Source organism: Cricetulus griseus, chromosome 3 (genome assembly GCF_003668045.3).
Source record: "Cricetulus griseus strain 17A/GY chromosome 3, alternate assembly CriGri-PICRH-1.0, whole genome shotgun sequence".
In the NCBI taxonomy this organism is placed as follows: domain Eukaryota; kingdom Metazoa; phylum Chordata; class Mammalia; order Rodentia; family Cricetidae; genus Cricetulus; species Cricetulus griseus.
The window spans coordinates 112,936,867-112,952,167 of NC_048596.1; the positions used below are offsets into that span (position 1 = coordinate 112,936,867).

Genomic DNA, 15,301 nt, shown 5'->3' on the forward strand with positions numbered 1-15,301 from the left:
GCTCTCAATTAGCTCAGGAGTTCATGCCACTTCCCATTCCTGGGAATTTATCCCTTAGAGTCCTTCATGATTTCTAGTTTCTTTGGTGAAGAGGATTATAGACTGGTAAACCTTTGCTCTATGTCTAAAAACCATATATGAGTGAGTACATACCATGTTTGTCTTTTTGTGATTGGGTTACCTCACTCAGGATGGTTTCTTCTAGTTCCATCCATTTGCCTGCGAATTTCAAGATTCCATTGCTTTTTTTCTGCTGAGTAGTACTCTATTGTATAAATGTACCACATTTTCTCTTTCCATTCTTCAGTTGAGGGGCATCTCGGTTGCTTCCAGAATCTGGCTATTACAAACAATGCTGCTATGAACATGGTTGAACATATGTCCTTCTTGTATGAACATGCACTATTTGGGTATATACCCAAGAGAGGAATGGCTGGATCTTAAGGTAGATGGATTTCCATTTTTCTGAGCAACCGCCATACTGATTTCCAGAATGGTCTTAAAGTTCACACTCCCACCAGCAATGGAGGAGTGTTCCTTCTTCTCCGCATCCTCTCCAGCATAGGTTGTCATTGGTATTTTTGATTTTAGCCATTCTGACATGTGTGAGGTGGTATCTCAGAGTTGTTTTGAGTTGCATTTCTCTGATGGCTAAGGATTTTGAACACTTTCTTACGTGTCTTTCAGCCATTTCAGATTCCTCTGTTGAAAAATCTCTGTTTAGTTCTGCACCCCACTTTTTAATTTCATTGTTTGGTGTTTTGGTGTCTAGCTTCTTGAGCTCCTTGTATATTTTGGAAATCAGTCTTCTGTCAGATGTGGGGTTGGTGAAGATCTTTTCCCATTCTGTGGGTGGTCGTTTTGTCTTACTGACTGTGTCCTTTGCCTTACAGAAGCTTCTCAGTTTCAGGAGGTCCCATTTATTGATTGCAGACCTCAGTGTCTGTGCTTCTGGCGTGATGTTCAGGAATCGGTCTCCTGTGCCAATTTGTTCAAGGGTTATTCCCACTTTCTCTTCTAGAAGATTCGGTGTGGCTGGATTTATGTAGAGATCTTTGATCATTTGCACTTAAGATTCGTGCATGGTGACAGGTATGGATCAATCTGCAATCTTCTGCATGTCCGAATACAATTGTGCCAGCACCATTTGTTGAAGATGCTATCTTTTTTCCATTGTATAGATTTAGCACCTTTGTCAAAAATAAGGTGTTCGTAGGTGAGTGGATTAATATCTGGGTCTTCAATGCGATTCCATTGGTCTATCTGTCTATTCTTGTGCCAATACCAAGCTGTTTTCAGAACTTTGGCTCTATAGTAGAGCTTAAAGTCAGGGATGGTTGTGCCTCCAAAAGATCTTTTATTGTAAAGAGTTGTTTTGGCTATACTGGGTTGTTTATTTTTCCATGTAAAGTTGAGTATTGTTCTTTCAATGTCTGTGAAAAACTGTGTTGGGATTTTGATGGGGATTTCGTTGAATCTGTAGATTGCTTTTGGTAGGATTGCCATTTTTACTATGTTCATTCTACCTATCCAAGAGCATGGGAGATCTTTCCATTTTCTGGTATCTTCTTTAATTTCTTTCTTTAAAGTCTCAAAGTTCTTATTGTACAGGTCTTTCACTTTTTTGGTTAGTGTTACCCCAAGATATTTTATGTTGCTTGTGGATATTGTGAAAGGTGATGTTTCCCTGATTTCTTTCTCATTGGATTTATCATCTGTATATAGTAGGGCTACAGATTTTTTTGAGTTAATTTTGTATCCTGCTACCTTGCTGAAGGTGTTTATCAGCTGTAGGAGTTTCCTGGTAGAGTTTTTCGGGTCATTTATGTAGACTATCATGTCATCTGCAAATAGTGAAAGTTTGACTTCGTCCTTTCCAATTTGTATCCCTTTGATCTCCTGTTCTTGTCTTATTGCTCTAGCTAGAACTTCAAGTACAATATTGAAGAGGTATGGAGAGAGTGGACATCCTTGTCTTGTTCCTGATTTTAGAGGAAACACTTCGAGTTTCTCTCCATTTAGTTTGATGTTGGCTATTGGTTTGGTGTATATTGCGTTCATCATGTTTAGGTATGTTCCTGTTATTCCTGTTCTCTCCAAGATCTTTATCATGAAGGGATGTTGGATTTTGTCAAAGGCTTTTTCAGCATCTAGTGAGATGATCATGTGGTTTTTCTTTTTCAGTTTGTTTATATGGTGGATTACATTGATGGTTTTTTGTATGTTGAACCATCCTTGCAGCCCTGGGATGAAGCCTACTTGATTGTGGTGGATGATTTTTCTGATATGTTCTTGGATTCGATTTGCCAATATTTTATTGAGTATTTTAGCATCAATGTTCATGAGGGATATAGGTCTGTAGTTCTCTTTCTTAGTCTTATCTTTGTGTGGCTTGGGTATCAAAGTGATTGTAGCCTCGTAGAAAGAGTTTGGCAATATCTCATCTGCTTCTATTGTGTGGAACAGTTTGAGGAGTACTGGTATCAGCTCTTGTTTGAATTTCTGGTAGAATTCTGCAGTGAAGTCATCTGGCCCTGGGCTTTTTTTGGTTCGGAGGCTTTTGATGACTGCTTCTATTTCATTAGGGGTTATGGGTCGATTTAAACTGTTTATCTGATCTTGGTTTAATTTTGATAATTTATCCAGGAAACTGTCCATTTCCATTAGATTTTCCAATTTTGTGGAGTACAGGTTTTCAAAGTATGACCTGAAGATTCTCCAGATTTCCACAGTGTCCGTTGTTATATCCCCCTTTTCGTTTCTGATTTTGTTAATTAGCATGCTCTCTCTCTGCCTTTTGGTTAGTTTGGCTAGAGGTTTGTCTATCTTGTTGATCTTCTCAAAGAACCAACTCTTTGTTTCATTGATTCTTTGTAATGTTTTCCTAGTTTCTACTTTATTGATTTCAGCTCTCAGGTTGATTATTTCCTGGCGTCTACTCCTCCTTGGTGAGTTTGCTTCTTTTTGCTCTAGTGCTTTCAGTTGTTCTGTCAATTCTCTAATGTGACTTTTCTCTAGTTTCTTCATGTGGGCACTTAGTGCTATGAACTTCCCTCTTAGCACTGCTTTCAGGGTGTCCCATAAGTTCGGGTATGTTGTGTTCACATTCTCATTAGATTCTAGGAAGTCTTTAATTTGTTTTTTTTATTTCTTCCTCAACCCAGGAATGGTGTAATTGGGTGTTATTCATTTTCCAAGAGTTTGCAGGTTTTCTGCCATTTGTATTGTTGCTGAATTCTAGCTTTAATGCATGGTGGTTTGATAAGATACAGGGGGTTATTTCAATTCTTTTGTAACTATGGAGGTTTGCTTTGTTGCCTACTATGTGGTCAATTTTAGAGAAGGTGCCATGTGGTGCTGAGAAGAAGGTATATTCTTTTGAGTTTGGATGGAATGCTCTATAGATATCCGTTAACCCCAGTTGGGTCATAACTTCTTTCAGATCCTTTGTTTCTTTGTTAAGTTTCTGTCTGGTGGTCCTGTCTAGTGGCGTAAGGGGGGTGTTGAAGTCTCCTACTATAAGTGTGTGTGGTTTTATGTGTGGTTTGAGCTTTAGTAATGTTTCTTTCACAAATGTGGGTGCCTTCGTATTTGGAGCATAGATGTTCAGGATTGAGATTTCATCTTGATGGACTTTTCCTGTGATGAGTATGAAATGCCCTTCTTCATATCTTTTGATTGATTTTAGTTTAAAGTCCAATTTGTTAGATATTAGGATTGCTACACCAGCTTGTTTCTTGAGGCCATTTGACTGGAAAACCTTTTCCCATCCTTTTACTCTGAGGTATCGCCTGTCTTTGAAGTTGAGGTGTGTTTCTTGTAAACAGCAGAAGGATGGATTCTGTCTTCGTATCCATTCTGTTAGCCTATATCTTTTTATGGGTAAGTTAAGACCATTGACATTTAGGGATATTAATGTCCATTGTTCGTTGGTTCTTGTTTGTTTTGGATTTATTGTTGGTGGTGTCATTGTGTGTGGATTTTGCCCTCCTGCTTCTTTTTGTGTTTGGAAAAATTAGATTATCTATTGCCTGTGTTCTTGTGCATGTAGTTATGTTCCTTGGGTTGGAGTTTTCCTTCCAGGACCTTCTGTAGTGCTGGATTTGTGGATATGTATTGTTTAAATCTCTTTTTGTCATGGAATATCTTGTTTTCTCCATCTATAATGATTGAAAGTATTGCTGGGTACAGTAGTCTGGGTTGACACCCATGCTCCCTTAGTGCTTGTAGGGTATCTATCCAAGACCTTCTGGCTTTCAGAGTTTCCATTGAGAAGTCGGTTGTGATTCTAATTGGTTTGCCTTTATATGTTACTTGGCCTTTTTCCTTTGCTGCTCTTAATATTTTCTCTTTATTCTGTAGATTTGGAGTTTTGATTATTATGTGTCGGGGGACTTCTTTTGTGGTCCAGTCTGTTTGGCGTCCTGTAGGCTTCTTGTACTTTCATAGGCATATCCTTCCTTAGGTTGGGGAAGTTTTCTTCTATGATTTTGTTGAATATGTTTTCTGTACCTTTGAGCAGTGTTTCTTCACCTTCTTCTACACCTATTATTCTTAGGTTTGGTCTTTTCACGGTGTCCCATATTTCCTGGATATTTTGTGTTAGGGATTTGTTGGACTTGAGGTTTTCTTTGGTTGATGAATGTATATCCTCTAGCGAGTCTTCAATAGCTGAGATTCTCTCTTCTGTCTCTTGGATTCTATTAGTTATACTCACGTCTTTAGTTCCTGATCATTTATCCAGTCTTTCCATTTCCAGCATCACCTCATTCTGTGTTTTCTTTATTGTTTCTAATTCAGATTTCATGCTTTGAACTGTTTCAAGAGCTTCCTTCACTTGTTTGCTTGTTTTATCTTGGGTTTCTTTAGATTCTTTAAGAGATTTGTTTATTTCTTGAATTTTTTGGTTTGTCTTTTCCTCTATTTCCTGTAATTTTTTGCTTGCTTTTTCTTCTATTTCTTAAGGGATTTTCTTGTTTCCTCTTTGAAGGTCTCTATCATCTTGCCGAGATAATTTTTGAGGTCCATCTCTTCTTCACGCACTATGTTGGGCTTTTCAGGTCTTGCTGGAGTGGAGTCCCTAGATTCTGGTGGTGTCATATTGGTCTTTCTGTTGTTGATCGAGTTCTTATTCTGTCTTCTTCCCATATCTTTTTCCAGTGAGTGCAGGTGGGGTCTCTCTATCTCCTCTTATTAAGCAGTAGTGTGTGGGGGCCAGGAATTCAATGTCTGAAACTCTGGATGGTCTTACCTCTCCTGGTAGTCTCCTCACTCTGAAGGAGTTAGGCCTCCATAGGGATCGGGTGTGTGGGGGCGGGACAGGAAGTAAGAGTGGGGTGTTTCCAGGCTCTGGGGGTTCCTCACTGCCTGGGCAGGTCTACTTTTTTTAGATCGGGGAGATCGGGGTGGATGGGGCTTTGAAAGAGAGTTGGGTAAGAGCGGTGGTGGATCACTCACCTCCTGGCGGATCAGTCGGCGGGAAGGGAAGGAAGAGTGGCCTGTACCCAGATTCAGGGAGCTCCTCCTGCCTGAGCGTGTCTATTTCAAGCAGGGACAAGCCTGGGGAGATCTGGGTGAATGGCGCTTTGGACAGGAGTTGGGTAAAAGCAGGGGGTCACTCACCTAGTTGCTGATGGGTCGGCAGAAAGGGCATGATAGGTCTATTTTGAGGCTGTTTTTTTCTTTAAGAACACTAGTGTACACTCCCACCAACAGTGTATAAGGTGAACAAATAAAATTCAAGAACACATAAAGATCACATACCATGAGACTCAGTTTTTTCCCAAAGGATGCAAAGTTGCTTCAACATACTTAAATCAGTATGTGTAATTCAGTACATAAAGAAAGCAGCTATATATCATATCAATCAAAGCATAAATGGCCTTAAACAAAATTCAGCATTCCTTTGTAATAAAAAAGGCTTGCAGAAACTATGAACAGAAGGAATAGTGGCATGCAATATAATAAACACTATATAGACACACCAATAGCCAGCACTATTCCAAGTGGGGAACACTTAAAAGAATTTCCTCAAATTACGGAATAAAGCACGCAATCCCACTTTCTCCATTCCTTTATGTCTTGTTTAATTTTTTTAATTTTTGAGAGTTGCATACATGAATGTTATATTTACATCATTTCCACCCCCCCTCCCATTAACTCCTCCCATCGCATATCCTCCCTCCCTCTCTCTCTCTCTCTCTCTCTCTCTCTCTCTCTCTCTCTCTCTCTCTCTCTCTCTCCCTTCCTCCCTCTTTTTATGTAGCATTCTCTTAGCTCTAGGTTAGTGGCCATAGGTGGCCACTAGATGGAGCTCTAGGTTGTTCTAAAACAGACAAAGGCTAGGTAGGGGGTTATAGTCTTGAACTTGCTGTTTTTCCCTTTAGCCCTCCAGTTTGGTCTTTTATTGGCTTTGTGGGGAGGAAGGGGTTCTCCTGGCTTATAAAGACCTTGAAAATTGTACCTAGTGAAGTAGAAAAAGCAGTCTAGGGTTCCTAATATGATTTTTGAACTTTTTTCTGGCATCTGTAGATACGTATGGCTTATAAAACACACAGCCAAAATGGCTCAGTCTTCTTAACTCTCAGGATCCAGCTCAGCATACTTGAAAATGATTCCATTAACCTAGACGAAAAGAGAGCAGAGTTTTCAGAAGCTTCCTATGTTAGACCCCATGCTTGTTATAGTTATCACTAATAGCAGTCTTATATAATAATAGACCAATTACTATATAGTCTCAATAGATCCTTCCCACTGTGATTTTCTATATCAATGGCCTGAGAGGCACATCAGAGTTCCATCTCATCAGATCCCATTTCCACAAACACCAAAAGGCAGAGCAACAAGTGGCTATCTGCAGTGCCTGGTAGCAAAGTAAAGCACATGCTGGCCACCAGGCTCCCTCAGTACCACAAGTACCTGCTACACATTTCAAAGTCCATGCTAGCTAGCATCCTGTCTCTTCCCACCTCCTCCCCCACCAGAAACTTCCCCAGTTCACAGGCTTCATCCCCCCAGCTACTTATTCTTATAATGCTGCTACTTCATCTATGCTCCTCTCTCTTTGTCTTCCTCTCCATCTCCCTCCTCCCTCTTTCTCTCTGCCTTCCTGTGTTCACTGTGTGTGTGTCTCTCTGCCTCTCTGTTTCTCTCTCTCTTTCTGATCTGCTCCTGCTTCTCTTCTGCCAGGTCTAATCTGCTAGCCATATTCATGTACTACTTTCTCTCTCTGCCCTGGATTCTTCCAGATGCCCCTGGCTGTTCTCTCTCTCATATCAAAAAATCAAACCCTTCCCCTTATCCATACTATGAAGTGGTCATGCCATCAGTTTATATACTGCACCTAAGACACAACAATGGAGCCTGCACAGACTGTAACTGGGTTACAACAGACCTCTTGCATGTGCAACCAATGATTAGGATGATATAGATGCCTGGTCAGGCAGTGTCAAAAGTCCCAGTGAGCTATTTGAATTCCTTAATGTAAGTGGCACACTCAGCAACCTGGTTTATATTGTATTATATTAATGTTTATATTAATAGTTTCTAAAATGAAATTGAAGCTCAGAAAACACCTGAGGCAGAGGCATAAGAACCAAGACTTTGAAGACAACCTGGGATATAAATAGATCAGACCTTACCCCCCAAAAGGGGTAGGTGAGAAAATATTTACCAAAATACCAAATATTCAGTGATCAAAGAGTTTATAATAATAATTCTGCCTTCCTTGCTTAAACACAGTAGTTAACCATCTACCGATCATCTCCTGTGTGGCAAGTGATGTCCTAATGACCTCACATAGATGATATCTCATCGACTTGGACTGGGTTTAAATCAGGTAGAAGCCTTGCTATGATGAAAGATTGAGTTCTTCCCATTCTTCAGCCTGATGGGCTTGGAGCAAAGCAAATGCATGGAAGGGCAAAGGGTCTTGTATTTGCATAACCCAGGAGGGTGCTGTACTGAAGCAGAGATGTTCTGAAAGATTGAGCTCTCTCTCTCTGAAATAACTGCTTAGAAAGAAAACAAGGATTCCCTAAAAATCTCTGTCTGGTGGCGAAGTGCATGGTATTCAGAGTTGATTGACATAATGGTTCAATCTGTAATGTGGTGTGCGTGTGCGTGCGTGCGTGCGTGCGTGCGTGCGTGTGTGTGTGTGTGTGTGTGTGTGTGTGTGTGTGTGTGTGTGTGTGTGTGTGCAAGGTACCTGTGTGACAGCTAAGTAGAAATGTCCTAGAGGTAGCTGACCAAAGGAATTTTAATTAATAAACATTGTAGAATTGTGTGAGCATGGATTCAATGAGAAACATAATCTGTGCTCTTCCCCCAAGCCAGGGAGTCTAAGAGAAATACATTATGTTTAAGCAATGCTAAAGCCTACAGCTTCCTCTATTCCTTATTCCCAAATCTCACCTCTTCCCACTTTCAAAACAGGCCACTTTTTCACTGTTGCACTGAAGTGAAATGCTTGAATATACAAGAATTTCATACTGTCGGCATATGCTTAGTCTGCTGATATAAGGCATGAATTGGTTATATCTGAGTGTACTTTTGGTTCCTAAACATCCAGAAAATTCCATCTAAAGAAAAAAAAAAAGGAAGAAGAAAGAAAATGTAAGTAGCAAAGTAAATAATTCCTTAAGTTTGTTCCTCTCACGCCATCTACTGGTTTTATAGGTTATAGCATCATTTTGGAAGGGACAGAAGTGGGGATAAGACTGCAAAATGCAGTCTTAGGAGTTCATAGCTTTATTCGTTTCATCTGTATTGAATATAAAATGAGCCAGTAGCATATAGGTATTTAAGGTTCCTTGAAATTGGCACAGAACACACCCAGACACCAAATTCTCAGCACAAAGATTTGTCTACTGCAGAAAGGTAAGTGGGCTGCCTCTGATCTGGCAAAGACAGCAGCAGATGACACTGTAGGTGTGATTGTTCAGGAGACAAAGGGGATGTCCTTGCTAGGATGAGTTCCTTAGTTCAGTAATTGCCTCATACAGGTACCCTGGCTCACAGAAAGGCATTTGCAGAAGCTAGAAGTCCTCCTGGAGACCATCAGGGACCAGTCCAAGTCCAGATAAGATGTCCATGGGCCAAATGAGGAAATGATATCATCTTCAGAAATGAGCAGTTGATAACAGAAATGAGGAGATGATGAAATGTTTGGTTATTTATCTGTCGAATTTGTTTAGTCAAGAAAGAGGAAGACAGAAAGGGAGTAGAGGGACAAAAATTAATAGAAAAATAATGATGACAAGTGGGGCCATCAAAGGCCAGACTCATCTCATTAGGGAGGACTAGAAGCAGCTTGTAGAACTAGAGTCGATCAAGGAAGTTGCTTTCAGCAGCCCCTCAGAAAGATGAGCTAGTTTATAAACATTGTATAAATTGATGTAATAGCAACATTCCTCCATGAGGAACAGGCAAGTTATCCCCCCCCCCCACCTTTTTTTTTCTGCTAGTAAGAGATCTAAGGCTTGGTGTTTCTGGAGGGAGACTCAGGACAGAGAGGTAAGCTGTCACTAGACTCAGCCATGGAATCCAAAAAAGAGTTGTAATTTGGCCTCGAAGTCCAAAGCAGTGAGGACAGATTGACCCAAAGTTCCCCAGGCCACCTATTCCACTTAAGGCAGTAGCCAGACTCACGTTTGTAATGAATCTTTTTTTATACCACCAACTCCCAATAATTATAGAGACTTAGCTTAGACTTGCTGGTAACTAGTTCTTTTAAATTAACCCATATTTTTAATCTACACTTTCTCATGAGGTTTGTAACTTCATCTCCATATCGCCAATCCTGCTTCTTCCATGTCTAGCTGGCGACTCTGCCTTTCTTCTTCCTAGAGTTCTCACTCTGCCCACAAGTCCCGCCTATACTCGTCTATCTAGCTATTGGCCACTTAGTTTTTTATTACACCAATCACAGCAAAATATCTTCACACAGTGTACAAATATCCGACAAAACACACCCACCATAATAAGCAAGAAGGCAGCCCTGGGTGATGAGTTCTTGAGAGGAGCCAGAAAAATCTAGATTGGCTATCATCAGAAAACAGGGTCCGGTCTGTTACCCAAGAATAGCCTTTCCTGGGGTGCCTAAGTGGACTCTGTGATTGAGACATTTGGGAACTATGGATGAATGGGGAAGCTTTTGACAAACGATGAAAGGGATAATAGGTAATAAGTCTTTGGGGGTGATGTAGAGAAACTGAGAGAACCCATCTCTGCTTTCCAAATGGGAGCTTGGATGGTTAGGGATAAGCAGTCAGTCATGGATGGTGGGGGATTGGTAACTGAGGCATCTCTACTGAGAGAGACTAAGGCTAGAGAAGACAAGCGAAAAGAAAGTGGTGGTAAATATTAAAGGAGGGATCAATGCAGTTGGGAAGGAGAAGCATTTGTTGAATCTGAGTGAGGGCTGGGCCATGAGTGTGTGGGTCTCAACCTGAGTGAGGGTTGGGCCATGAGAGTGTTGGTATCAAAGAGGAAGTAGGTGAGGTGGGGTTGGGTTTGGTTAAGTCTAGTAATTGGGTATGTAGGATTTGTTCAGAGTTCTTGATGATCAAGGACATCTGGACAGCCAATGTAGTTAGGGGAACCAGTTGGCAATGAACACTAATTGTGGCCATAGGTGTCCCAGATTTAAAGGGGTTAACCTGCTTTCCATTATAAAAAGAATTTGGACCCCAGTGGCCCATCTGTCTTCCTATGGGTTTTTTATGTATATTTGGAGGGTGTTGACCTTGGTGGTTGGGAGGAGTACAAGTCTCAACGACTATCCAGTGCCATCTGTCCATTGGGTGTTGCTAGTACTTGTCTAGTGAATTTTGCAGGCCCACCCCCTGTATTTGGGAAGAGTGTTGGCACTTTGGGAGGAATTCATCAAAGGTGAAGCAGATGAAATGTGATTAGTTGTGGTTTGCTGAGACAGAACAGTGATTGAACAAGACTGTAGTGATTGTAATAGGAGCATTGCAGGAAGCCATACCAATAATCTAGGTAGAGACTTTTTGAGTTATTGGGGTTTCCCTAACCTAAAATTGCCAGGCATACTAGCAGTTATGTGGGCAGAGGAGAAGCAGGAGTGAAAGGAGAGGGATAAGATTCCTTTAGTTCAGTGGAGAATGGGTAATTTTAAGGAAATGGGGGGCTGGAGGGTATGGAAAAATATGTAAGGTGGGGGTTAGGAGAGGACTGAGGAATGGGGAAAGAGGGGTGATAAAAAAAGGTTTTAGATGAGACAGATGGATGCAATGTGGGATTTCCTGGATCCTAACTACACTCCAGGTCATAAGTACCATGGTATAGGGCCCTTGCCACTTGGGTTGGAATGGCAGAGTTGGTTGGTTGAGGAGTGCAAAGAGAGCCTGTATAGGACTACTTGGAGTATTTGTAAGTGGCCTGGGAAGAAGGCAGTCAGAATATGTCCAGATGAGTGATCAGATTGCCTGTAAAGGAGAGGGAAGACATTTATCAGGGAGGGAGAAGGGGAGTAACATAGGACCAGTGGAGGAAGGGATCTCCCAAACATCAACTCAAAGGGAAAAAGATTGAAGGGTTTGCAAGGCATATGTGGAGATTAATGAGCTATAGGGAAAAGTTTAATCCAATTGAGATGAAGCTCCAGGGCAAATTTGGTTAGTATTTCTTTGAGGGTCCTCTACCTTACCAGAGAACTGTGGATGGTATGGAGTGTGAAAATGCCAGGGTATTTGTAGCACCTGAACCAAGTCCTGGGTAACTTTAGAAATGAATTCTGGAATTATAAGGAGGGGCATATCCAGTTTAAAGCAAGAGACTGTGTTGGAGAACAGAGGGGTGGTGATGGTCAATGCCCTTTTATTTGTGGTTGCATAGGCCTCAACCCAACTGGAGAATGTATTGATGCAGACCATAGACACTTAAAGCATTTTACAGTGGGTATATGAGTGAAGTCAATCTGCCAATCGCAGCCAGGAAGCAGTCTTCAGGCCTGGTGCATGGGTCAGGTCACATGGTGGAGGTGGGGTTAGTATGTTGACATATACAAGTTTGAGTTAGATTAGGTAGAAAGGTTTTATCTGCCAACTATGTGAGAGACATGTGGGTTTGGAGAAAGGATAGAAGGGATTTGGTATTAGAGTGAAATGTGTGCTTTATGTAGCAAATGATGGCCTATGTTGAAGGATGGCTAGGTATGTTGTATTCTGGGTCATGCAGGAGAGTATCTTGGCTGGAGCTGGGTGAGTCATATGGATGAAAGAGCTGCATGGTGGGCTTTACTGACAATGGAGGAGTCAATTTAGTATGCTGTGCAATAAACCAAGCCAATCTGAAGGTAAGAAAGAAGCCTCAGGGAGGATACAAATATGTGAAGAGTTAGTAATTGAATTGCTTTTTGTGTTTAGAAAGCCTCATTCCTTCCAGATAATCAAGTTTGTTATTTGGAAAGCATATTTGGAGTCTTTTGTTTTGTTTTGTTTTGTTTTGTTTGTTTTTCAAGGCAGGGTTTCTCTGTGGCTTTGGAGACTGTCCTGGCACTCGCTCTTGTAGACCAGGCTGGTCTCGAACTCACAGAGATCCGCCTGCCTCTGCCTCCTGAGTGCTGGGATTAACGGCATGCCCACCAATGCCCGGCTATATTTGGAGTCTTATACACCATTAATAATGTACTTTTGGCAATCTGGAAGGCTCTGGTGAGGACTACCAGTTCTGCCTGTTGTTATGGGGGTGGGGGTAAGGAAGCCACCTCAACAATGACATTGTGTGAGACCACTGCACATCCTGCAACACAGTGGCCCTCTGACAGGTAGTAACTGCCATCTGTATAGAAAGTATAGTCAGAAGTAGCTAGAGGACCTTCTTGTATATAAGAGGGATAGGGAGGAGGTCAGAGGACTTCAAGCATCTCATTACAAAAATGAAGAGGGTCTGAGAAATGTTGGGGCAAATGGACAAGTGTGGATGGGTTAAGTGGAGGACCGGCAAGAAATGTGAGTGATGTATTTTCATTGGGAGACATTTGGAGGGACAGAATTCTAGATGGTGGGAAGAACTGGAGTCCTTTATAAGTAAGGAGTTGAGAGAGAGGTGGGAATAGATTGTGAAATGGGACCCAGAGTTAGTTTTTGGATTCAGAGATAAGTAAGGCTGTGATAAGGGTAAGTAGGCAAGGGGGCCAGCTGAAGACAGTGTGGTGTTGTCCAGAATTTTGGAGAGGTAGTTGACAGGGGCAAAGGATGGCCCAAGAAAGTGTCCCAAGACCCCAAGGGCATAACTTTGTGTTTCAGAAGTGTAAAAATGGAAAGGTCTGCATAGATCTGGGAGGTGGAGGGCTAAGGCAGAAAGAAGAGCATTTTTAAGTTTAAGGAATTGTTTATGGGTGAGAAAAGGTGAGGAGATCCAGAAGCAGCTTGGCACAAGAAGCAAGTATCCAGGGACCCATAAGCTGAGGAAATTGGCCATCCCAGAAAAGTAACACAACTCAGATTTAACTCACTATAGGTTTGCCAGATGATGTTATTATCTATTATCCAGATAAAGAAACTGAGGTTCAGATTAGACCTGTCCAAGGCTAAAGCCAATGCAAAAGCAGAGAAGACAGATTAAATCCAGATGTTTTCTCAAGTTCTCACTCTGCTTTCCTTCACCTACCCAAATTCCTCATGTAAACTCACCTGATCATCTTCCTGTTTCAGCTCTCCTGTCTAGGTTTCCAAGTCGGCACCTATCTTATTTGGGGTGCAAGGCAGTTATTGATGTATATGCCTCCTCTTTTCGATTCTCTGTTGCTTCGGGGAGTGGAAATCATCTTTTTCTTCCCTCGCGTTAAATGTGTCACCTAAATTCGCCATGCTCTATTTAAAGCACCCACAATGTCTTCCTCGTAATGGGACAAACAATTCATCCTGAATGACTAAATCCACTTCAGGAGACCTGCCACTGCGCTCAGAGGAGCGGACTAGAGGTGTGTGCGCCCCCAAGTGGCCAGAGCTACCCTCAGCGCGCGTGCGCGCTCCTGGAATGGCCGCGCGTTCCGGAGACCAGCGCATCGCGGGAGGGCACGCCCCTACCCGGTAGCGCGCTCCTGAGAGGCTGGGTGCGCGCCGGGGCTGCGCCTGCGCAGATAGGAAGCCCGGTTTCTCAGCCTCTCAAAGCGCTAGTTTCTGTGACGCGAGGCACGCAGGCCTCATACACTCGCCTCAGGATTTGGGACCTCGGACCATGGGGGACTGCAGATGCCACTTCATCTAGGCCCTCAGCTCAACCCGGTCCTTCGACTCCGGGAGAACAGAGCTCGGGACCCACTCTTCCCCGCTGCGCCTGAGGCACACGCTGCCTCCAGCAGGTGGCGCTCAGTGGCCTAGTGTTGGCCACTGGGAGATGGCCGCAGCCCAGGGACTGTGACCCTGTGCTGGCCCTTTGATGACTGCTAGAGTGAGGTAGCAATTAGGAAAAGACCTGCTACCTCCAGGTACTGATTCCTACGGGCTAAAGGGCAGAAGACTCCCTTTGTTCTGAAAAAGCACCTTCCTCCATATGAGTGGGTGCCTTGGTGGTGACCACACAGGCCATTGATACAAGAATGGTGGGCCCTTCCTAAAAGAGGCTGTTCTCTTACCTCTGGAGAACTTGGAATTCAAAGTAAGCCACCTGCTCTTTATTGCCTCACAGTTCGTCAGTCATGTCACCGTAAAATACCTAGAGCTTGGTCCTGCTGGAAGAGGTCTTCACAGACAGCTGGTTGGCAAATGGAGGCCTTGTGGATACTCTCTGTGTGCTTGGAGGGTATGGTATCAATGCTGTAACCCGTGTAGAGAAGAGAATCACGTGAATACCCAGGAACTCCTTAGTGGATTTTTAGGAGTTAATTTTTCAGCGGATAAAGCTCTTAACCTTTTAAATAACTAAAGCTGGATCTTAAAACCTTACAAAGTAATGGAAAGTTTGGTGGACCCATGTTAGCAGTGAGCTTTATAAAAGTTCATATGGGGATTCAAGCATACAGAAAAACAAAACGGTGGAAATAAAGAGCATGGGTGGAGATTATGGCTTCCAGACGTTAATTCATACTATAAAGCCTCTGCTTCAAACAAGGCAGGGCTGGTGCTTTAATATACAAAGGGACCAGTAGACTAGAAAAGAAAGCACATAATAAATTTAAAGTCATCTCAAATCACTCAGACTGAAATGTTTTTTAATAATGTTGAAACAACATGCATAAGGAAAAAATCCAAACCGATTAACGATCTAGTGTAAAAACCTACTCTAAAACTTCCAAAAGAAAATAAGACAATAACCTCAAAGTAGGAAACTGTTT

At 42.3% G+C, this 15,301-nt stretch overlaps 1 long non-coding RNA gene across 1 annotated transcript; it reads right to left on the bottom strand.

Annotated features, from left to right (window-relative positions):
• Window positions 1-6,221: 6,221 nt before the first annotated feature.
• Window positions 6,222-14,773, bottom strand: LOC113831968. The gene is made up of 3 exons (XR_003483868.2): window positions 14,603-14,773; window positions 8,413-8,579; window positions 6,222-6,624 (listed from the first exon to the last, which is right to left on the bottom strand). It is a non-coding gene; the product is annotated as an uncharacterized LOC113831968 (long non-coding RNA).
• Between the last annotated feature and the right edge of the window lie 528 nt (window positions 14,774-15,301).